The sequence below is a fragment of the Galeopterus variegatus genome, unplaced genomic scaffold (genome assembly GCF_000696425.1).
Source record: "Galeopterus variegatus unplaced genomic scaffold, G_variegatus-3.0.2 Scaffold2426, whole genome shotgun sequence".
Lineage (NCBI taxonomy): Eukaryota > Metazoa > Chordata > Mammalia > Dermoptera > Cynocephalidae > Galeopterus > Galeopterus variegatus.
This window is the reverse complement of record NW_007728537.1, coordinates 216,556-241,283: the sequence shown is the minus strand read 5'-3', so window position 1 is coordinate 241,283 and position 24,728 is coordinate 216,556. Positions and strand designations below refer to the sequence as shown.

The 24,728-nt window shown below is 47.5% G+C and overlaps 1 long non-coding RNA gene across 1 annotated transcript in view; it reads left to right on the top strand.

Moving 5' to 3' along the window:
• The window catches only part of LOC103597794, a 184,461-nt gene that overhangs the window by 143,928 nt on the left and 15,805 nt on the right, over nucleotides 1–24,728 (top strand). The window contains exon 2 of the long non-coding RNA XR_551133.1: nucleotides 19,349–19,415. This is a non-coding gene — a long non-coding RNA (uncharacterized LOC103597794). The remainder of the gene's footprint in view (nucleotides 1–19,348; nucleotides 19,416–24,728) is intronic.

Here is a 24,728-nt window from a genome sequence, read left to right as displayed (position 1 = left end):
TCTTTCATGCATCTTTCAGAGGATATAATTTGATGATTCTGTGATTTCTTATCCAGAGGTGAAAAGCCTTAACACTCCCTTTAAAGTCCCATTCAAAAAAACAAAACAAAACCAACATATAACATCCATGCATGTAAAACCCAAACCATTTTCTTTTCATGTTAAGTCCCAAGCACATAATAATGACTTCCCCAAAGTGACAATTCCCAGTGGTATACCTGATCCACTTTTCATGCAGATGTAGTTACTCAGTGTTTGGAGATGAATTATTAGCCTTTTCTCTGGGACTGAACAAAGAGGGTTGTAAGGACCACTCTGCCCTTGTTAACACATGTGCCCAGCCTGTCCTTCTCCCCTTTGCTGAGAACCTGTTTCCAGGAGGAGCATCTTCAGTATGCACAGTTGGTCAGGACTTCACAAATATTTTCACTAAATTGTTACTAAGAAAGTCTTTGCTTTATTGATTTTAGTTTTATTGTTTTGCTAAAGCAAATATACTCCAAAAAGACATGCATTGTTCCACTTCAGTCAAATAACTATTCCCAGAGCTTTATCTTTCTTTTTTTCTCCTAAAGAAAAATCATACGAAATGCCAACTTATAACACATTACGTTTTTCAGATGTGCATGTTATTGTCTGTCCTGCTTCTCACGGTGGATAGGTAAGTAAGCTGGATTTATGATTTGAAAGATCCTCAAGACCCACAAGTCTTACAAGACCTATAAGATCAAATAAAACCTATTGATTCGTGTTTGGAATAGACCTATCAGTTTACACTTGACTCTATGCTTTCTTTTCTCAACAGCTCCCTGTCTCCTTTTTCTATATAAATGGTACCAGAATAGTAGATCTTTTCTCATAGGACTTTTTTTTTTTAGTCCTTTCAGACTTGAGGACTTTCTCCAGCTGAGTTGTTGGAGGGTAAGCTGTGACTTACCTGGCCAGAAGGGGATTGGATTATGAATGAAACTCTGGATAGGGGTGCAAATCTCTGCACTCTAATCCTTACCCTGGGTTTTCTAGGTGACCTTGACATCTCTTTCCTACGGCAAATAGCATCCCTGTCTTTAGAAAATGATCTCCTCATGTCTCATTGCAAAGGGCAAGTGAGTCTCTTTCAGCCTGGGTTTTTGCAGACTCAGCCTCACCGGGCACAAACCTGAAACACAAAGTTGCTCACGCCCTGTGTTTACTTTTATTTCCAGCCACATCTGGAGGCCAAAATTCATAAATTTATTGCCAAGCCTTACAACAGTTTACTGAGTTGGTACGTTAAGAGGAGGGGGGTGGATAAAACGATCTCCTGACTTGTCGAGTGTAAAATGGATGGAGCAGTCGGTGGGCAGACCGTAAACCCCAACCGTGTTTATTAACATCTGCGGCTGCCTGCAGACGGCGAGGCGTGAGCAGGCTGTGTTTGTCTTGGAGGGTGAGCCCAGAGAGTTCCATGCTGTACTCTCCATATACGTATGGACAGCCAGGCATCTTTTTAACCCACCAGAGACCAAGAGAGGGACACAAGGGCCGTTCAGAGGTGGAAGACCACAGATCCGATAGGGGGAGAGCCAGGATGGGCACCTGGCCGTGTTTACCATTGGGGCAGTGCAGTGGGTGGGCGATTCTCGTGACGTACTTGAGGCTTCGAAAAGGATCATAAATCTCATGTCTGTCAAACAGGGCTGGCATTTTCTTTTCCTTTCACAACCAGGTTTTGTGGGACCAAAAAAAAAAAAAAATTGTTTTTTTCAACCAGAAATTCTCTAAACTCTCATGAAGAGTGTATCCCACAGTTTGGGTGGAACCCCCCAAACACTGGAGTATTTTGGTGGAGGCTGTAGCCTCCCTTCTCCACTGGGGATGGGGGAGGCTGCCATTATTTTTTGTGTTTTTACAGAGATTCATCCAATTTGTTTTGGGTCAGACAGGAGTACCCTAAACAAGCCAATAGCTCTTTTAGGTTGCTGCTCTTCTGCCATAAATAAAGCAGGAAGCGAGGGAGCAGTTCTGCAGGGCCCCAGGATGGGGGAAGGATGTGCTGTTGGTGGCCGCCAGCCATGGACCCTTTGACTAGAGAGAAATGTGCTGGGGATGTCCTTTTAGCAGGCGGTCTGGCTTGCCGGCACCTCACGTCTGAGGTGAGTCCGCCAAAGAAAAGGGCACTTTTTGTGGTCAGAGCCTGGGGCTTGGATGAAACCCTTGGACAGAGGGAGTGTGTGCCTGGGGAAGGCGTGGCCCACCAAGCAGGAGAAAAGCCCCCCTGTCTGTGAGCAGCACGGCTGCCAGGTCTCTCTGCTTGGGGAACAGTGAACGACTGTTGGAAACCTTGGCCTGCCCCAGCGTCCAGGTGTGCCCTGGCCAGTCAGGTGTGTCATCTTAAGAAAAGAAGCACGAGGGTCCTAGTGTCCACCCCTGGCTCTGTGTCCGCCCCCGGCTCCATCACCACCCACCTCTGCCCACCCATGCCAGAGTTTCCCCTATACGTGGGAAATGGTCCCTTCAGGATGACTGAGTGACCCTCTGCTCTTGTGCAGGCTGGGTGGGGTTGGGGTCTCCTCCCCCTCCTCACACCACCAGATTGTCACATTCCATCTTCCACAGTGGGCAGTATCCCAGCCAAGTTGTGAACCATCGGCTCTGAAGACCTTGCTGCTTTTCAGGGCTTTTTTCCTGGCCCCTGGCCACACTCGACTGCTTGGTTATTTGGGCAGGGTTGTTCAAGGGTGTGAAACCAACTGGGCCAGAGAGGAAGGTTGGGGCTCAACCCAGTGGTGGGATTTCCCTTGTGGCCTGTGGGTGGGGGGCATAGACATGTTCTCAGCAGGGACCCCTGGAAGAAACCCAACCACTGAGATGCCAGTACTTTTCCATGGGTGGGTGGGGCAGGGAGGAGGAAAACCTTGAGCCTCGTTGACCTGGCAGCCTAGGGATTTTCCAGGCTTGCTTTGGGGAGGTTATCCCAATGAGAGACTTAGAATCAGGAAGACTTCCTTTTAATTTTTTAAAATTTTAACCACGTTTCACACGTATAGTGATAACCTGTTGAGTGGGCATGCTGGAGGTCCTCAGCAATGCCTTCCCGGTACCCATGGTGCACGAGGGGAGAAGGTGCCTTGGCAAGATGGTTAGCCAGCGAGGGCGACCTCTCCTGATTCTGCCTTGTTCTTTCAGAACGTGTTGTATTACTCAGGAAGGTGCAAGAACAAGGTCTGCTCCCAAGGGCTCTCTGCGTTTCTTACCTTTCCTCAAGGTCATGTCTGCAGTTTGTGAAAATGAGGGTTCCCCAGCCTTGTATCCTCATGGGTCTTGTGTTCTCCCAAGTCTAGTTATATTTTTAAAAAACGTTTTCAGAATTTCCACTTTCTGCAGTGTGGCCTTGGGTCCACTTTGGTTATGCTTGGGGTACAGCCAGAAGGCAGCCCCCATGTTAATTCGTGTGACCGATCTGTCTTATCCTTCAGGTATTGGATTAACGCTGTTTCTTTAGAGGGGCCTTCGCTGTCGCCATAACCCTCTTCCCACCCCTTATTCTTCTTCACAGAAGCTTCATGATTTATAATCAAATGTTTGTGTTTACTTGTTTGTGACCTGGATCCCTGCCTGGAATACAAGCCACGCGGGCAGAGGCGTGTTATGTCGGTTTTATCACTGACGAAGCCCCAGCTCCTAGCATAGCATCTGACACACGCCAGACGTCCAGTCGGTATTTGAGTTAATGCCTCCAGGGTGGGAGCTGGGGAAATGGGATGTGTGGCAGATTAAATTAAACTGCTGCCGGGTGGTTGTTGTGCCTTCTAGATTTCTACATTCCTGTTGGCTCTGTTTTATACTCGGCTTCTTCCAGAAAAGAGAAAAAAAGGATTGCCATTTAACATTCCAGCCTGCTTATTGATCTCTGAAAGTTACAGTGTGATCAGAGCTGTGGGATGATGGTGTATTTAGTTTAGATGGAGAAAAAAAAAAAAAATGCAAGCAGGATCTTGAGTTCTGTTTACTGGTTATTGTTATTACAGAGATTAATAATTGTAGGGCATTTTTCTTAACCAGGAAGATGGCTTCTTGGCAGGTATCTGAAAGTACTGGGTTGTGATTTGGTGTTATATAAGTTCCTAGTGTCTCCCACTGCTGGCTGTGCCAGAGGTGGCCTGGTCACCTACAAGGCTGCTCGATCATCTACGAGGTTGCTTATCATGTGACCCATGTCAAGTTGGCCCTTTCTGAGAGGGGCTCAAAGGGCTGACATGGTTTGTCACTCACAACCGCATCTCTTTTAACTGAGAATTTGCCTAGATATTGGTTACTATGGAGTCTTCTCCAAGCATCTTCAGATAGCCAAAGCTTTTTAGGTGAGAGTCTGAACTGGTGTCAATGTCTGCACAAGAGGCCTGGGACATTTTTCTGGGAGGACAGTCCTGCAGACTCTGAGGTCTGGTTTGGTAGCACCTGGGCTGAGAGACTGGAGTCCTAGGCTTGACTTTGCCTTTACCCCGGGGCCTCCTTTATGCCAAAGTTGAATACCCGTATTTTGCTGACAGTAGCTAACCAGAAAAGACAATGAGCAAATATCCAATGTATATAATTTGTAAATATGTACATGGGACAAACATACAAAGATGTATGTAAACACAGGTGGCGTGGAGGGTTTTGTCTCCCTCTGTCATTTGTGCCTGTCTCTAAATGAACCTGAATACAGCAAGTAAGTCTGCATTTCCTGCCCTGGAAGGAGTCTGGGAGTGTGCAGTACAGCCAGTGCTTCCTGAGGGTGTCATCAGACTAGCCAGCTAATTTAAGGTGAGGTATTAGTTTGCTAGGGCTAATGTAATACCAAGTACCTCAAACACAGTACCACAAGCAACAGAAATTGATTGTCTCATTGTTTTGGAGGCTAGAAGTTCAAGGTCAAGATGTTGGCAGGGTTGGTTCCTTCTGAGGGCTGTTTTGTATCTTCCTCAGCTTTTGGTGGTTTTCTGCAAAAGCAACAGAAATTGATTGTCTCATTGTTTTGGAGGCTAGAAGTTCAAGGTCAAGATGTTGGCAGGGTTGGTTCCTTCTGAGGGCTGTTTTGTATCTTCCTCAGCTTTTGGTGGTTTTCTGGCAATCTTTGGCATTCCTTCGTGTGTAGGAGCATTGCCCTGATTTCTGCCTTCACCTTCACATGCATTCTCCCTGTGTGTGTGTCTGTGTTCAAATTTCCCCTTTTCAGACCAGTCATATTGAATTACAGACCCACCTTACTTCAGTGTGATCGCATGTTCGCTAATGACATTGGCAATGACTGTATTTCCAAAAAGGGTCACATTCTGAGATACTATGGGTTGGGACTTTAACATATAATTTTTTTTTGTAGGGGGAGAGGTACAGTTTTTACCCATAACAGATGATCAATGACCCAGCCTTTACAACAGATGTATAGGTGGAACTCGGGTTCAAGAGTTTCCCAATTGTTAATATCACCTCAAGATTTGAGTTCAATATGAGGTATCCAATAATATGTCCAGCATGAAGTTAGAAATATATGGGGAGAAGGGTGAAGTTAACCCTTCCAGTGCCTTCTAAGAACTTTTGGGATTTTTGCCACACCAGCCCATGCACTATTTTCTTAATTTTTTTTTAAACCTGTTTTCACTTATTTTACTTAAATAAATGTACCTTAAAAGGAAACTGCATATCACTGTCATAAATGGGACCCAGCATCACTTGACATCAGTAGAAGATTTAATGAAATCATAAAGGATTTAGATTTTGTGGCTTTCCCAAGACTCTAAGCCTGAGAATTGCTCTCTTTTCTTATAGCCAGAGTTGGAGAGGTGTTAAGGACTTAATAGCACCCAATGAAGATGTTCTTCCTGCTGTGATCAGGATTGAAAGAGACGAGAGAAGGGAAAACTGTGTCTGTGTGACTCAGTAGGATTTAATTGCCATGTCTAAGTGTCACCAAGTGATACCTCACCCCTCTTTTGGAAGACACTGATCTAGTTCAGTTTCCTCATCTGATGGATGAGATACTTAAGGCCTCTGATAACCTTCAGATCCCATCGTTAACTAGGGACAGAGCTGCTAACTGAAGACCAGTCGTTTTCAACCAGAGGCAATTTCGACAGTGACCTGGGGACATTTTTGATTGTCACTACTGATGCTTCTGGCACCTAGTGGGTAGAGGTCAGGGATGCTGTTAAACATCCTACAGTGCACAGGGCAGCCCCTCCGCAAAGAATGTTCCAGCCTCAAATGTCAGCAGTGCTGAGGTTGAGAAACCTGCCCTAGATAAAGGCCTGTTGGCTCTTGGTCTCCTGTTTCCTCCTTTGCTGCCTAGTGCCTCCTCTTCTTGATTGCAAGTGCCATCCATTTTGAGAGGGCTTTAGTGCAACAGCTATTGCTCACAACGAAGAAGGTTGGAAGATGTTATCATCTCTAACTTCTGAGGCTCCTAAGCTGTAAAAGTTACAGCCTTCAGTTCTGTCAGCAATCTCTTGACCATGTAATGTTGAATTTTGCCTCTTATTTATTGGATGTAGCCTGGGATCTGATGGTGGCAGAACTGGAGTCCTCCACACTTTCCTGCACACAGGACAGTAGAATAATATCTGTCCCCTATACTACATGGAGGAAATTTGCGGGAGTGAGATTTCTTAATGCAAAACTCTGAGATGTTTGACATTCATCCAAAAACATGAGAAGATGAATTGGTTATGGAGCATGCCCTCAAGGGGCATCCATTCTAGTAGCAACAATGAGGTAGGTCCATAAGTTCTTGTCATACAAACCCAGCTAGAAACTTATAAGAGTCATGAAGATGGCAGGCAGATGGTGGGGACACTCTGAGCCACCAGGAGAAGGAGATGAAGGGGACTTAGCACTACTGGTTTCCAGTATCCTAAGCTTGTGTTGACACCTACGTTACTTTGAAATTCTGCCCACTTCTTCCTGAAACATCTAAGGCAACTGGCATATCCGTTCTCCTCCCCCATCATGAACTTGACCCTTCACTTACATTAGCTGATAAAGCTTTGCTTGGCTTAATGCATGATTCTGCAGCCTGGATATGTGTGTGGGTTGTGTGCATAGTAGGGTTGGCTATGCTGAGTTTCTGCATCAGGCTCTAGGTCCTCAGAGGCAAGGTGCATGTTTATTCTGTGCTTTACATGCACACATGCCATACTATGCAAATTGATGCTCCATAGGAGCATCTGTATTTAGCCTTGTGTTTGGGTTTCTGAGACTTTTTGCAGGAGGGCGAGACCTCTGACACTTGGCTGTCCATCTCCTCTCAGGTTAAACATGTCTGTTGACAGGCTGGCAGGTGTGTAGCCGAGTCCTCATAGGTCACGTGTCTAAGTGGGAAGCCTAGAAGGTGACAACTGAGGCTCCCATCTTTGTTTTTCCTCTAGCTCTCGGTTGAAGCAACTGTTCCTGAAAATCACACTCTAAATACGGCCCAGAAGCTAGTGGTGCTACACTATTGAGGAGCCAGGCTTGTGTCCCCGGGCTGCCTGGTTCTGAGAGGTGTCCACTGTTGGGATCAGGAGAGCCAATTTAAAATTCCTTCTGGTCAGGCTCCTGGTCACAGCACAGGCTTTAAAATCAGCAGAGCCTGGCAAAGAAAGTGTCATATTATGGGGCTTTTGGATTTCAGCTTATTATTTTAAAATATCTGTACCTTCTTTTTCGATCTCAGCTAAATAACTTTTTTTCTGTAAAGTTTTCTGATAAACCCAAAGAAACCTGTAATGATTGCCCACATGTGGCTTCCACAAGTAAGTAAAATAATCGCCTTTTAGCTCATAGTTGGTCTTTCTTCTGAAATCCAAGATTCCAACTTTCCAAGCCCATCCCCAACTTGGTTCTCATGTGTCCCCAGACATCCCAGGGATAGAGGAAGGACAGGGAATGATGGTCTAGATTTTGCAGATGGAGATGATAAAGCAGCATAAGTGCAGGCTGGGGCCATGCTGTCCCTGGACTCCCATGAAGTTCCTCTCTCTTGCTTGTGTGACTTTGAGCACAGCCATGCACCTCCCTGTGGCTTCATTCTGACACCACCTCTGCCAAGCTTTCTTGCTTTCTCTCCTTGGCAATTAATTGATCACCTGCCACCTGTCACCTGCCTTCCTGGTGGTGTGCATGCATTAAAAAGCTATACAAACCTCAGCACACAAGATCACACAGATAAAAAGTGCCAGAGTTATCATTCATACCCAGATAGGCCCAGCATCCTTCTTTCCACTAAACCAACTTAAGCCTCTGGCTAATGGCTCTGTGGCTTTTTCCCTCCGCCCTCCAACCCAGAGAGGTGGGAGCCATCTTCTCCCCAGCCTCACTGTGCACATTGAGTATGTTATATGTATTGCATATATATTATAAATATAATACACACGCATTTATATATAATTCATTGCAATACATATTACAAGGTACGAGCACTAGTTTTTCTGATGTCATCTTTCTTACTTGGTTATCGACTCAGGTGGGGCCTGGGACCTGCTTTTTCTTCTTTGTATTTTGGTGCCTGGTCTAATCCCTGGCACCTAGTAGGTGCTTAATCAACACTGAAATGCCTTTGTGGTGAGCAGGTGATTTTTAAGTAGAGGCTCCTGCTTGCTTGTGTCTTGTCTTTTGTTGGTATAAGGTTGCTTGAGGGCTTTGTGATGGTTTTTTTACTTTGAGAAAACCCCTTCTTCCCTTAAGGGCTATGTGGTCACTGCCGTCTGTGTCCATTAGGCTGGGTGGTTGCAGTGTGGTCCTGACAGTGCACTGGGTGTTGAGGGTGAGCCTCCACGCCAACCTCAGGCTTCCCCCTGGCTGTCCATCTGTCATCTGCCTGCCCCTGGACACTGGAGGTGGGGGGACCTGAGGAGGAAGCCTGGAGTGCTCAGTGCGGCCTTTCCAGGATAGCCTGTGTGTCTTTCCATGAAAGACTTAGTGACATGGGAAGACTTATATCTGTCAGATGGAAAGTTGAATATGTTCAGTCCTCAGAATAAGCAGTGTTTTCCAAATTATGTGCCCTGGGACCCCACTGGACTTTGGAGAGGCCTCGATGGCTTGGAGGAAGCCAGGCACCAGAGGAATGATGAGGTCCAGCCTACTGAGCTTGTATCAGCCAGGCCACATCCAACTCCTTCATGATCAGGGTCCTGTATTAGAGTTTGTTAGGGACGAGGGAGAGTTTTTAAACTAACATGAAAATAGGTAGCATCTATTGTACTGATAGTACTGTGTTAAATCCTTTAGAAATATAAATTAACCCTCAAAACAGCCTTATGTAGGTACGATTATTATACACATTTGTAGCAGATGAGGAAACTGAGGCACAGAGAAGCTGAGACATCTGTCCAGGGCGTATAAACAGTGGAGGTGGGATTCAAACTCTTATGATATAATCCAGCCTGATTCTGAGTTTTGCTGCTTAAAGAAATAAGTTTGAGAAGCACCAAGAGTTTAGTCTACTCTGCCCCCGGCTCCTAAGTGTGCTGAACCAGCGCCACCACATTGGAACTGGCTTGGGACGGTGAACGCCTTGTCTGGCAGGGGTTGTGAACGTCTGCAGTAGGGCTCGCGGGAGGCTGGGGACTGGGTGTTGGGAGATGGAGAAGAGTGGAAGAAAGGCTGTGGCCATTTCTCTGTTCACCAGCCCAGACGCCAACCCAGGGAGGTGGGAGCCACCTCTCCCCCCGCCTTGCCGTACAGCTAATACATGGGGACTTGCCAATCAATAAATCAAGGCACCTGAAAAACGAACCAGGGAACCACACTGGCTCTCCCCCCCCCTTCTTGATTAAAACAAACAACATTGTGAAATGTCAACCTGTCAGTCGTTTGGAAAGTTTGCAGCATGGAAAGGCGATTACCCAAATGACTTTTTAAAAGTATGAGAATTTGCCTGGCTGAACGTTTTTTAATTAATGCTGTGAGTTAACATTAATAACTATTCATAGCTTGGTGAGCTGGGCTTTGTGTGGGTTTGGAAACATTTGGTATCTCTGGCAGAGGCAGATGTTGACCTGGCTGGCAAGCTTTTGCAAACCTAGGGGACCTCAGGGTCCAGTTGAGCATGAGGATCAGAGAGGACGGGCTGTTTGCAGTGAGGGTGTGGCTGATGGAGCATCATGAGAGTTTCATGTTAGCATAAGTGTTGCTGCTGCCCAGGTGGTCTCTGGGGCTTAAGGTCTCCCCAAATGTGCCCCCCTCCAATCTGGTGGACCAGCCTCTCAGGGGATTCTTTGAAAAAAATATTGCTTGGGGGTCACACCATTTCAGCTTACCTCCCTGATTTTCTGTGATCTCATTTTTCCTTAAAATATCATTGGAAAAGTGTTTTTGCATTGAGTATTCTATTTTCCATTTAAACATGGTGAAACCGAGACAGAGGGGCTAAGCCTTGGCATGAGAGTGGTGGACCTGCGCCTAGGACACCTTCTGTGGTCAGCCTTCAGCAGGCTGGGAGCAGCGCTTGGCTACCGTGACATCATGATCCCTGCCAGGGGACGCTCAGCTTCTGTTTTGCTGATAGGTACAGACGCTGTATTCAGTGGGTATCTCTAGGGGCAAAGATGCAACTTTAGAAGAGAAAACTCAAAGGGCTCATGAACTTTGGATTTCTTTTTCTAAAGCATAGTAGATTGGGCTCTGTCTTTAAGGTCAAGTTAGAGACTCTGCTCAAGGAAGACCCAAAAGAGAGCTAGAAGTTGGATCACCATTAGCAGCTCCAGATGGAGGTGGATTTGGAAAGACTTGAGGGAAGGGAGAGCCTCCAGGAGCAGTAAGTTCATCTCTTCTGGTTTACCAGTCTTGAGAGAGCTTTGGCATGGTGGAGGTTGGCTGCATATGTTTACGGAGAACCAGGGACCACAGAGCGTGGTACATAGCACGCTCTCCACTAAGTGTGGCTGCTCTCATTAAGGATTTGTGCTAGGCTCTAGGAATTCAAACACATGAGGTATATTGCCTGGCCTGAAGGAATTTGAGATCTCCTTAGGGAGAGAGGATAGATAACCTGTCCCCCTCATTATCTTACGATTAGTGCCAAATGAGGGGTGCAGGCAATAAATGCTGTGGTTCAAGTGTGAGCCTGTGGAAGGTGGGCCACAGGCTGGGCTTTGAGGGAAGGTGTTTTTGGGGAAAGGCAAAGTAGAGGTGTTAGAGGATGTGGGAGGCAGTAAATTTTGGTGTCAGGGTTGAAGATGAGATGAAATGCCTGTACAGAGGTCCTGCAAGCAAGGCTGGAGAGAGAAGAGAGATCAGAGTGTAATGGCCTTTGATTTCAGGTGGAAGGGTTTAGTCTGCATATGGAAGGCAGTAGGGAGCCACTGACAACTGTTGAGCAGAGCTCGGCAGAGCTAATTGTTGTTTTAAAATGATAAGTTGGGAGAACTATATAGAATGGACTGGGACAGGCAAGTCTGAAGTCAAGGAGCTCGAGTGAGGGATTACTGTGACAGTGGAAGGTCACTCTCAGCTTTAAGCCTGGAGTCAGAAGACCTCAGTGCAAATGTTGGCTCAGCTACTTCGTAGCCATGTGACCTTCAGCAAGTTTTAAATCTTTCTGTAGCTCAATTACCTTATCTTTCACACAGGGATACTAATATTCATTCATTCCTTCAACCATAGAGCCTGTTTGACATGCTGATCCTACAGTGGAGAACAAAGCAGATGAGCTTTCTGCATTCAAGGCTCTTACAATCTTATATGCAGAGACACAAACTAAAATGCAGTAGACAAATACAATGATTTCAGATTAGGTTAAATACCGTGAAATACACGGTAAGGGATTGAACTGCTTGGGAGGCCAGTGTAATATGGGCATCAAGGCGACCTCTCTGAGGAAGTGCGAGTGGAGACTTTGAAAGTTAAGGGAAGTGTTTCAGGCTGAGGACTTAGCAAGTGCAAAGGCCCTGAGGCACCAAAGAGTTTGGAGCTTTCCAGCTTGAAGCTTTCCAGCGTGGAAATAGAGCCAGTGAGTAGAAGGGTAATGGATGAGTTGGGAGGTGATACAAGACTAGGGAGGATTGTCAGAAAATTAAGTGACATGTGGAAAGGGGTGAGGATAGTAAACACTCAATAAATGGCATGATTATTAGGGGAATATCCTGGACCTGAAGGTTAACAAGGGTCTGAGCTGTGATCATGGCCATGGGGATACAGGAGAGGATGGATCGTGAACACCATTAGCAGAAGTGACTGGCCGTAGTGATGAACGTGGTATTAGAGGAAGGCTTCCCACTGGGTGACTGGGAGAGTGAAGTTCAGTTCACTGAGATGGGGAGGTTCTGAGAGGAGCCTGGTTGAAGGGGGTATTGGGTGTTGTGTTTGGATGCGGTGAATCTGAGATTCTGGTGCAAATCAGTGATCAGCTTGCCCTGTAGGGAGCTGGCAAACTGGGGCTTAGGAAATGGGTCAGGAGCAGGGACTTGGGGTATCTTCAAGGAAGAGGGGAAAGGACAGGAATTAGGCAGGGCTGAGGATTGATCCTCAGGGTCCCCTTTGTGTTAGGCCCAGGAGAAAGAAGGGGGACCAAGAAAGAGGAAGAGAGGAGCTTCTGAGACCTGGGCCCCTGGATGGACATCCTCATTACCGTCACCTGCACATCCCTCGGGAGGCCTGAGGAGTTGGCAGAAGGATTCCCAGGATCCCGGTTCTCAGGCTCAAATCTACTCTTTCTTCTTCCTGCTCACGTGGGGCAGCAGGCCCCTTATTTCTAGCACTGCCTCTATGGGCTGTGTTGGTGGAGCCTGCCCTCTGCTTCCAGCTTGGGGTCGTGATACAGGCATGGGGAAGGACATGAGGCCACAGGTCCTGAACCAAAATGTGACTGTCATCAGAGTCCCCTGTCTATAATGGCCCAGGTATTTGGAAAATGCCACAGAGCAGGTCTGTCTAACTCTGTGGCCTGCAGCCTGTCAGCTGGGTTGGGGTTCTTGGTCAAGTTCACAATTCAAGCCAATATTGACTGTATCCTTTTGTGGAAAGTGCTGCCCTCCTGTCCCTGCAATCAAGATCACCCGGCAGTCTTTGCCGTCTGGCTGTGTCTGGCCTCCCAGTCTCACTCTGGGTCATGCTGGCCGTCCCAAGGGTACCCTGGCGGATCTCACCTGGAACCCAAACTTTGGATCTTGTTTGCAGCTCTCTACCCTTGATTTCCAAGGCATTTCTGATTGGGAAAACAATCTTGCAACTTCTATTTTTACTGTTTTTTTTTTAAAGAGTGCATTTATAGTTTTATTTCTAGTTTGAAACAATAAATGTCTGTTTTATTTTATTTTTTAAATGCCACAGCATGTTTTTCCTTCACAAAACAACGCCTGTTCGCTTTAGATATGCAAAAAATAAGAAAACAAATCACCCGTAACCTTACTACCTAGAGATGACTAATGTTACCCCTTTGCTTTCTCCTTCTATGTTTGTTTTTATAACCTATGTAATTTTATGATTTTTTTTTTTTACGGTAGTAGCAATAGCTAACATTTATGGATTACTTACTATGGTCTAGGAAATATGCAAAGCAGTTAAATACATAGTTTAATTTAGTACCAGTATAGAAACAAGCATAGTCCTATTTTACATCCTTAGACAGAAATAACAGCTGTGGTCATGCAGGGCTTGCATAGAGACGAGGAATAACTACTACTGCTATCCCATTTTTCAATGGAGACAATGGACACTGAGAAGATGTCCAAGGTGGCACAGCTGACTCTCTTCCTCTAGGGCTCTCATGAATGTGTGCCGTGATATTGATCATATGACAATAAGCTGAGAATTTTTTTCCTTGTGTTTACAGCATTTTTATTGTCACCTTAGCCTTCTCTTAATCCGTCTTCCATGGCCTCTGTTCGCACCTAGAGTGGACGGCTCTTGAGAGGGAAGTTTGTATCACAGAATTCACTGTCCAGAAAGAGAATGTTCTTTGCTCTCTCCCTCCTGCTCCCAAGAGTCCTCAGTCTAGTCAGCACTGAATGGGTGTTTACCTCCTTCTAAAGAGTGCACGTTTGTCTCAACCACTTTGGAGGTTCTAGCAGGGGAGTGCAGCTACTTGTATACCCTTGACCGAAGAACGGTCCACTCCTCTATTGGGGAAGGTCATCCTTTTTAGCTGAGGGCACAGTCTCAACCATTTTAGAATCAGAGTCTGAGTCTACTCTACAAAGACTGCAATTCAGATGACAGTAAATTTGCACATTCCAGTCTCTCTTTCCAGTGCTTCTAACTGGGTCACCTAGAATCCTTTTGCACTAGTCGCAAGAGAACAATATTTTCATTGCTTTAAGTTAAAGGCATTTGTAGAACTGGTTTGTTTTCCCATATAGTCATAGCTCTTGGGGAAAAAAAAAAAAAAAATATATATATATATATATATGCACATGCGCGCACACACACACACACACACACACACACACACACACACACCCATACCTGTGGTGTTTAGGTGAGGTTGCCCACGTACAGTACATCCTAATTCTAAGTGGAGGCATTTGGTTCCCAAGCGCTTTCATTAAAGAGCAAAATCCTGTTAAATCCACACATGTAAGTTTAGAAAAGTACACACTTTTTTTGGAGTCAGGTCAATCAGTCTCACTGAGATGCATTTAAATAATTTTGTGAGTAAATCACGAAGGTATTAAATGTAGGAAAATTTGCTTCAGTCTCTGAATACATCACAACCTTATTTCTCAGAGAGATACATTTGTCTGTAGTCCAGTAAGGTGTGAATGCTGAATACATCTCTATCGATCAGGGCCTTGTCTTTTAAGCTCTGGCATGTGGTCACTGCAGGGCTGACTTAGGAGTTTGGGTAGGGAATTATCTTCTCCAGGGGAAACCCCCAGAAAGGTACAAAAAGAAAGAGAGGAGAAAGCTTGCTGCCATAATGTTTGTTTTTGTTAGATGAAAGATAATCCTCTCTTGGTGGCAACCTGTCCTGACATTGTGGTAATGGCTCTTTGCTGATCTAGCTGTTTAATGAACTAAAGAGAGGCCACCAACTCCCATTAACAACCATCTCCTCTTGAAAGACTACCAGGGGGTGGAGGGAGGGAGGAAAAGAGAGAGAGAGAGAGAGAGAGAGAGAGAGAGAGAAGTGCGTTCAGAGACTTATGTGTATGTGAGTGTTCTTCAAGTAAACATTTCAGAGTTGGGCCAGAATAATTAGGATGTAAATGGCCATCTGGGAATGACATTTCCTTTGTTTACCTTGTATGGAGTTAGTGCCAACTAATGAATCCCTTCATTTGGGATGCCCAAACTTTTCTTCCTTGTGAAAAATTATATATCTCCTAGTTGATGCTTTCCTTGATTTTAGCTGGAGCTGGGCAGTGTGTGGGAAAGATCACCGTGCACCTTGCTTGTCTAAAAACCAAGCCTGGATGGGGTGGGGAGGGGCGGGCGGGAGAGCAGGCATTTCCAACCTCCTTCCACAGGAAAATAAAAAGAGATAAATAAACTCTAATCCTGACCTGGGGGCAAATCCCAATAAAGATCCAGGTTAATTTTTCCTGCCTATCCAACCCTCGAATTCATTGTGAGAATTAGACAGTTCTGCAGCACTAATTTGCCAGATCAGATTGTATAATTATCTTTTATAGGCCTGGGTGTGATGTATGCTCGGTGTTTATGCTGCAGGGGGCTGAGTGTGTGTGTTTGGACTTCAGAGTTTCTTCTCTGTCCTGCCTGACTGTGCTTCTCACACACAGGCAGGGCTGGTAGCTGTTGGAGCTTCTGCCTGGTCCGATGAACTTAGCTAGAGTGGAACAGGAAAGCTTTCGACAGAACCCAGAGTAAAAAGGTGAACCAGTGGGAGGCCATAGGGCTGGGTCTCCTGGCCGGAGTAGGGGTCTCCCAGAAAAAAACAGTGGCAGCAGCGTGGGGGAATTCAATGAGGGGTCTCGGTAAAGGCTGTTTGGAGATTGGAAGGAAGTAGGTCAATGTGGGGCCAAATTGTGATGTTCATGACCTTAAGCACTTTTGTTCTCACAGGCCCCTTCCTCCAGAAAAATATTAAAATTATATTTTATGACAGCAGTGGTATAAGGTGAATAGAACCCAGGCTGGATTCCTTGTTATTGAGGCATTCATGTAAGAGTCATTTTATTTGTCCTGATTTTAAAAGAAATTAGAACATTTTTGTAGGCCCCCTAAAAGTATGGGGGCCCAGAGTCGGCTTTGAGTAGGTTCCTAGAAATGGAACCACCGACTTGGCTTCCTGACAGCTTCTGGGCCTGTTTTGTAGAAGACACTGCCCTCTGATTTGGGGCCCATTGGGAAGGTCCCAGAATTTCCTTACACCACAACCCATATTCTGGCCAGAGACGGGGCTCCAGCTTATAAAGTGTGGAAATCCCATGTCCCAGCCCACGTATTTTTCTTTCCCTGCCTGGCTTTCTCCAGCAGCGTGTGGCCTTCTGTGTCAGCAGGGTTGAGCACGTTCCTGGTGCACTTTCTGGAGGAGGCAGCAGGTTTGTGGGACTGGACATGTTCCAGGCTGATGTCTGCTGTGGCCTCCCCTGCTGGGGATTTTGTTTCTTGGTTCCTCGGTCAGAGGTGTCCAGGAGGAGTGGGCCCTTCTGTCTTGGTTGTAGGTGTCTGTGCTGCCGGTGGTTGGGCAAGGAACCACTAGGTGGTGTATGTCTCAAGGCATCCCTGGGGATGTCAGCAGGGGTGGGGGTGCGGGAGGAAGGGAAGGACCTTTGGGGGCAGGCTGTGGGTAGCCCGTTGCACTCTGTGGTGTCCCTCAAAGGTTTGGTGTCGGGTGTGGCATGCTGCTGTTGGCCTGCTTCCGAGGGAGTGATGTCCACTCCCTGTCCCGTTGTCCACAGAAAGGACAGTAAGGGCAGAGCTTACATGGTGGGGAGCTGTGTGAAGCCACAGCAGGGCTCTGCAGGGCAGATGCCAGAGCCAGTGTGCCACAGACAGGGTTAGGATCTAGGGGCCAGCCAAGCTCCCTGGGAGGCCCTGGTCACCTGTCGATGCAAAATGCCAATGGGAAAGAGACCCCTTCACATTTTAAGGATCAGAGCAGCCAAAACAACCCATTCTGTTGAATGCAGTGATCTTCAGAGGTGCTTTTCAGGCTAGAGGTCCAATAGCTTATTGGATTACAGGAAAAGGGCGGGGGGCAGCTGTCTCTTGGGGTATGAGTAATGTCGCTTACCCGTCTGGCAGTCCAGAAGTCAATTGGGCACATCTCTGGGGCTTGATGGAGAAGTGGTGGTTTCCACCCCAGAGGGGAAAGCCATGGCTGGAGAGAGGCATGGGTCTGTTTGTCTGAGGTCCTTGGAGGCATAAGGAGGGTGCAGGAGGGGCTGCCTCTAAGCCCTTGGTAGTCAGAGTGTGTCCTAAGGACCCCAGCGTTGGATTCACCCAGGAGCATGTTAGAAATGCAGAATCTCAGGCTGCCAACCCAGACCCAAGGGACTCAAATTTTAGCAAGATCTCCTGACGATCCTGCCTCTGCTGCATGTTAGACTGACCTGGGGAGTTTTTTAAAAAAATCCCAGTGCCCAGGCCTCACTCTATCCCAGCCAGAACTTCTGGGGTGAGACCCAGGCTTTAGTATGATTTTACAGTTGCCCAAGGGAGGGGACGGTGCTTTCTGTGAGGAGCCAATTCTGCGAGTCTCGGCTGTAAGGCCCTCACTCCCCTCTTTAGCCCCTCCCCATCACAGGACTTAAAGATCCCCTCCAATGTCCCAGGAGGGGACAGTGTCTGTGCCACTAAATTGGCTGAATTGAAACTTCACAAGGGCCGGTTGAGGAGCTAAGATTTACTCACATGAAAATTCAGATCTCCCCTGGAGGGGTCACGCTGAAACTATTTCCATTCATCTGGGCTTTAGTTTGAATGAGTTTATCGGATACTTTCCACCTAATAATAAACTGAAAATGGGTTGGGTGTGGGGGTGGCTTTGCGTAAAGTAGGAACGGGAATCCATTCCAGATGCCGGGGTTGGAGCTGGGGGAGGCTACTGTGCGGTTTTGTTTGCTCCCTTTTGATGAGTTTTCTTGCATTTGCCAGTTGGCCAGTTAGGTTCCAAGTGTTGCACGGTTCGTCGGTGCTAAAATCATCAAGTTTCTTGCCCTGTAGTCAAGAGCCTGTTGCATTCAAGATTGGTCCTGAGAGAAGTTTATGGGTGTGCAAACAGGAGGCAGGCCCAGCAAACATGTGTCACCGGTATTGGGAGAAGGGGTGCTACAGTGCAGGGGGCCCCCGGATCCGATCCGGTGGCGGGCTCTGGTTGATGGAGTTGGCTGCAGGGTGCCAGTCCAGCCCCGTCCTCAGTAACTCAGACAACACTGGAGCGAGGGTGTGTGATGTGCACCCAGCAAACAAAACACCACCCAAACAATCCTGTCTGTTGTGTGTGAAGGTTACAAGTTTTCAGTTTCAAATCTGATGGTGTTCTTTTTCCCTTTTTTTCTTTCTTCTCTCTGTTTTCATTTGCCAACCTAAGGGTCTAGAGTGATTTCTTTGAGCCTAATGATGGGGAAGCTTAGAATGGGGCTATTATCTTTAAATACCTTTTGAAATACAACTCTTCCTGGTGTCTGAGTTAGATTGAACAGGGGTCAGATTTAAAGATGAAATATCTGTTATAGCAGCAGCAATAACAGCAGCTAGGCTGGTATCTGTGCACATTGGTTCGGGAATTATACGGATAGTCTGAAACAGCCTGACCTTCTAGAAACCCACTAAGGAATGTGTAATTAATAATAGTATAGCTGGTATGTATTGAGTGCTTGATAGGGGCCAGAAATGGACCTGGGTGCTTCTCATGTGTTACCCCATTTAATGAATTCAGACATACAGTAAGGTCGGAACACATAAAAATTCAGAAATACTCTGGCTGAAAGGCCCAACAGAAACACAACTGTTGCCACAACAACTGAGCACCGTGGCGATAGAAGATTTTGTAGTTAAGGTCCATTGTGAATTTGAGTTTTGTTATAACTTGAAAAAAATACTCTCCCATGTAACATCCCTTTACCTCTTAGTTTACTTTAGGTCTAGTTTATTATTGTAATAAACCATATTTCTTTGAAAGTATTCTTCAGTTTGCTGTGCTCACAATTGATATAGGAAATAGATTTCTCCCTTTTTCCTGAATTAATATAGTTTTATTCTATATTGAAGTATAAAAAAATGATTAAACTTCTATGTCCTTGGGGGGCTGTCTGGCATTGAAGGATGACTCCCTCCAGATTTTGAGCTTGGAGTCTTTTATCCTGTATCCTGGTGTAACGCGCCCCTTATTTTTCCAGGTAAAATTGGGGATTTCTGGCTGACTTCGGATGACTCCCTCCAGATTTTGAGCTTGGAGTCTTTTATCCTGTATCCTGGTGTAACGCGCCTCTTATTTTTCCAGGTGAAATTGGGGATTTCTGGCTGACTTCGTGGCTACTTGGAACCATGACAGGAGGACCAGAAAAAAGGTGAGTTGCGCATGGTAATCACAGCACAGCTGCATTCCCTGCGGTTCCTCTTGCTGGTGGTTTTTGCTCCTTCTTCAGGACACCCCCTTGCCCAGACATCCCTGACACCCCTGCAGGCCAGCCCAGAGCAGTGACTGCCAGGCAGGAGCCTCGCAGTTGGCCATCAGAGAAGGCCCAGAGAGTACAGGCTGAGAAGTACAGTCATTGCCATTAATTCAGGCCAGACTGTGTTCTCATGGCTTTTACTTGGGTTAAGTCATTTTCACCTGTCACAACTCTAGCAGGCAGGTCACGTTACACCCAATCTACAGCTGAGGAGACTGAAGTACAGTCACTTGTCCAAGGTTGCATAGTTAATTAGTGGGGGGGCCGGGATTCAAAGCCAGGCCTATATCAATCACTGCGGTCTATTGCTGTTTTGAGAGACAGTGAATTGTCTCAGTGGCACAGCACGCCGTGCATCAGCTCCTGATACCTGCCCTCTATACACGGAGCCCACTTCAGGGCATGTGCCACTGTAGGGCACAGAAGTCTTGCAGCACACAGGGAGAACCACCAGGCAGGTGACTCGAAGCCTTTGGGTCCAGGGGGTAGAAGAACAGGTGGATTGCACCTGCTAGCCTTCGGGAGCACAGAAACCGTCTGCAGGATTAAATGGGATATCAGAATGTTCTGGAATGCAGCCAACTGAAGTCTGATCTAAGAAAACAGGATGTGGAGCAAGGGGTCGCTCCCTAACTTCAGTAGCTGGATTGCCCGTGGCTGTCTAGACTCCACCATCCACGGCAGTTGCAGTTGTGGCTGTAAGTCTCAGGCATACTGAGCTGGAGGCTGAGAACCTGGGCATGTTTGATTAGAGGCAACAGATCATCTCTGTTTCTCCTACGGAGCCTGGGAGAGGAAGTGCTGTCTGATGCAAAGCAGGGTTTTGGAACTGGTCAGATTACGTTATAAATTTGTGGCTGTTGGTCTAGTGCAGTGGTAAAGAGCGTGAGCTCAGATGGCCTGAGTTCAAATCCAACTTCCACCGCTTCCTGGCTTTGTGACCATGGGCCGGTAACCTTTGCTTCTCCAGACTTTGGTTTCCACATCTGTCAAATGGGGATAATAAAGATAACCCTTTCCATGCTGTGAAGTGAAATGAGAAAGTACACAGTTCAGTGTTTAGCACGGTGCCTGGGCTGTATTAAGTGTACGATAAATGTCAGTGCCATGTCAGTGCCTTTTCTGTTTCTTTCTTTCTTTCTTTTCTTTTCTTTCTTCTTCTTTTTTTTTTTTTTTGGATCTTAGTAGCTCTGAATTTGTTCTTGGGTAAATTACTAAACCTCAGTGTCCTCATCTGTATAATAGTAATGCTAATCCTGTCCTCAGGGGAGATTGAGAGTTGAATGAAATAACACAAATCAAAAGATCATAATAGATTCTCTATCCATTAGATCCCTTTCTCAGTTATCTGTATCTCATTCCACACGGATCCAGCAGAAGGAAGGCGGCCAGTGGCTGTAACTCCCCTGTCCACTGAGTCCTGACAGTTATTGCACAGTGATTTTGACTCAGTCCTCCTGCCACTTCTGAGCCACCTCTCTGGCCTTGGCTTTTGCAGAACAAGCTGGGATACCCACAAGGGGCTCCAGCCTTTGGACTTCCAGCCTTTCCTGCCTATAGTGATCCTATCTGTGTCTCCCATAAGCCTCTTTCTTGCAGTCTTCCACATGTCACTTTCTGGTTTAACAAATCTTATTGTCCCAGCAGCCCAATCTCATTGGACACTCGATGGCATTTCCATCACTGCCCACGCATACTTGCATCCATTCAGCCGAGGAGTTCACCTGCTCGTATCCCGCCCCCAACGCTGGACTCTTTCTGTGCCCACCACACACTCTCCCTATGCCACCAGCTCTGTGCCTCACCTTCTTAATACCCCACGACCCCAGAGCCCGGTGAGCCCAATCTCATTGGACACTCGATGGCATTTCCATCACTGCCCACGCATACTTGCATCCATCCAGCCGAGGAGTTCACCTGCTCGTATCCCGCCCCCAACGCTGGACTCTTTCTGTGCCCACCACACACCCTCCCTATGCCACCAGCTCTGTGCCTCACCTTCTTAAAACCCCACAACCCAGGGGCCCCGTGGAGCTGGAGCTCCTCCGCCTGGGCTACGCTCTCACCTCCAGGTGAGAGGCGCTGCCTCCCCTGCTGGGGCCTTGGAGTGGGGTGGGGGTGGGTTCCTTGTTGCTCAGGTGTCTTTTTCGCCCCCCCATCCCATCTTCACTGCTCACCCTAGGATGCTGGGAGATAGACTAGGTGCTCAGATGACGGTGTCGACTCGCTGCGGGGGAGTGTGGGCCTGGAAGGAGAGTCCGTTGTTGGAGTTACTCGTCAGCCACTGTCTGGGTTTGGGTGACGGGGGCTGTGTGTGTGTCGGGGTGGGGGTGGTTAATGAGTGACTCCAAGGGGATTTCCAGGCAAATTGTGGGCACTGCCTTTCTGAAAACAGCACTCTCTGCCTTTGCCGGCCCCACTCCTTCCTCCCTAGGTGACCTCAATCCGCATGCCAGGTCACCCCATAAGATGCACAGCCCCTCCTCCCACCCAAATGGCAGCGATTCCCTCCTTTGTTTATTTGCTTGCTCGCTCATTCATTCATTCATTGAACAGATATTCACTGGGCGCCCACCACTTGCTGGGACTGCTCTAGGCAGAGAACAGGAACTGAGTGAAACAGACACGATCCTGCTTTCCAGGAGCTTGCCTTCTGCTGGGGGAGGACAATGCTAAACAGGAAAAAATAGTAAATAAGTAAATGATCTAGTACGTAAGAAGGTAATAGCGTTGTGGGGAAAAAAATAGAGGTAGGAAAAGCCGCTTGAGTGTGCTGGGCAGGGAGAGAGTGGAAGGCAGGTTGCCGCGTTGAGTCGAGAAGGTGACATTTGAGCACAGACGTGAAGGGGGTGAGGGCGAGAGGCACATGCACGTTTTGGGGAAGAGCATTTTGGGCAGAGGGAGCAAATCCCCGAAGGCCCCAAGCAGGAGCCCGTGTGGGATTTGAGAACAGGAGCGAGGTATGCTTGGAGCTCGGTGAGGAGCTGAGAGCCAGAGCCTGGAGGCTTCCGAGGGAACTGGGGGCCACTGCAGGGTTTTGAGTGAAGCACGTTGTGATTTGATTTATTGTTAAAGATGCCTCTTAGCCGGGGTTGGAATAGAAGCCCAGAGGAACGTGGCGGCTGGGTGGAGGTCCAAACACTGGGGCATTGCATGTGCATGTTTCTCTCTTTTCCCATCACACATACATAACAATAGAACAGCTTTTATGGTGGTAATGAGCTGAAAAGCCACATCTCAGGGGCTGCTCCTCAACAGCTCTGACCACCTAATTTCAGACAGCTTTTTGCATTAGAGCCGTGGCTTAATATGAGGTCATCCTCCTCTCCCCCTGCCTGCAGATTCCAGGCCCAACAACAAAAAATGGAAATAGGAAAAATAAAGGGAGTGGGGAATATGGATAGGAGGTGAGACACCAAATGCCCCCGTTCTCCTGTTCCAGCTGTGTTAGGGCCATTCTCGAGGGACACCTACAGTGACATTATCACACCATGGAGCAGGTAATGCTGCTCGAGATCACCCTTTGTGGTCTCCCTGAAGCTCTTCGGGGGCTCTCCTTGTCTTGCAACCTCCTGTCTTCCTCTCATCTTCCTCCTCCCTCTGAGAAACTACAGCTCGACAACTGCAGGGACGAATGGGATTGGCCATCGTTCCTCTTTTGTCTTTCCCATCCTGCGGCCACAATGGCCATCAGGTGGGGTAGGCTAAGTGTGCTCCAGAGCTCGTATCTGCAACAGCCTGTCTTTCTTAGAATGCTTCCATGAGGACTGGTCTTGGCGGTGGTTAGCAAATATCCCGAGATTGCGCATGACCTGCAAACTGAGCCTGTAAGGGAATGAACACCTAGTCCCCTCCTTTGGAAGACTTCTCCGTTGCTCATGCATATGGCAGAAGAGCTAGTTGAGGGCCATGATAAGAACTTCTTCTACCTGATGAAGCCTTAGACATGTGTACCCGCTCTGTTGGAAATGCCTAGAGACAAGCATATGGGCATGGGAGAGTCTTCACCTGTGTATTTCTCCCCAAGTTAATGTGTTTCTGAGTGACTTTGCCAAATTCCTGGGCAATGGCTCTGCTGGGGACACTTTCCTATCCAGTCCCTTGCACTCTTCCACCTCCAGACCAATGGCCAGAAATATGGGGCAGGACAGGAGCCTGATGGCTGTGTTCCCCAAGCAGTAGTCATAAATGGCAATATTACAATATTACTGACATATTGGCTTGGCCTACCTCCTTTCAAAGGACTGTCGTATTCACTACCTTATAGCCCTAAAGGCTCCTGTGTGAGATCATCAGGAGGAAGGACTATTTTTAGAGATGAAAAATCTGACGCCCAGGGACGAGGTCCATGGCTCATGTGTGCGGTGGGTAGGGGAGAGGTGCTGCGGCTCACACGATGATTTCTGTCATAACCATAATTGAGAGTGAAAAGCCGGGACTCTGGGAGGAAGGTGCAGGTCCGGGTTCTGAGCGGTGGCAGTGGCGGTGGTGATGAGCTCACCCAGGGACGAGAGCCATCCAGAGGCCTCACAGACAGAACTTCCCCTCAGGGTCCAGTTGTGAGTCACTATGGTTCCTGTCCCCACAGTGGGCCTCATCCCCAGGCTGTTTGCTTCACCCTGGGACATCACAGTCACTGGTCAGACCTCATGACTCACCTGGTCCCTGAAGCCAGCACGGGGGTGGGGTCTCTCTCCTTCTGGCATCTAGACCCTCTGTGCTATTGACATGGCTTGGCTGGCTGCTCTCTTAGATGCGACGTGCAAGACGTGTGTCCCAGGGAAGGCCCCTCTTACTCTGCAGAGGTCGCGCAGAAGCCACGGCCACAGCAAATATATTTCCAAATGCAGTTTGGAAAGTCCGGGGCTCCGTGGAGGTGAGATAGCCGCAGCCTTGGCTTTCTGAGCCCCGGGGGTGCTGTGATACCTGAGAGATGGGGAAATAGCTAAAACTCTCGGGAGCACAGTGTCGTCCCATCAAGACAAGCAGGGTTCACCCAAAAGGCCAACGGCTGGCAGAGTGTCAAATTTCCCACCACAGCCGGGGCTCAGCCCAGCTGTCACTTCTCGGTTTTCATCTTCTAAGGAAAGAAGTAGTGTCATCTTTTTGCAACCTGTCAGTCTCAACCTGCCCGGAGCCCCTGGCAGTGAGACACCAGGGCTGTCCCATCTGACGTTGTCTGTGTTGATTGTCTGTTTTGGAAACCAG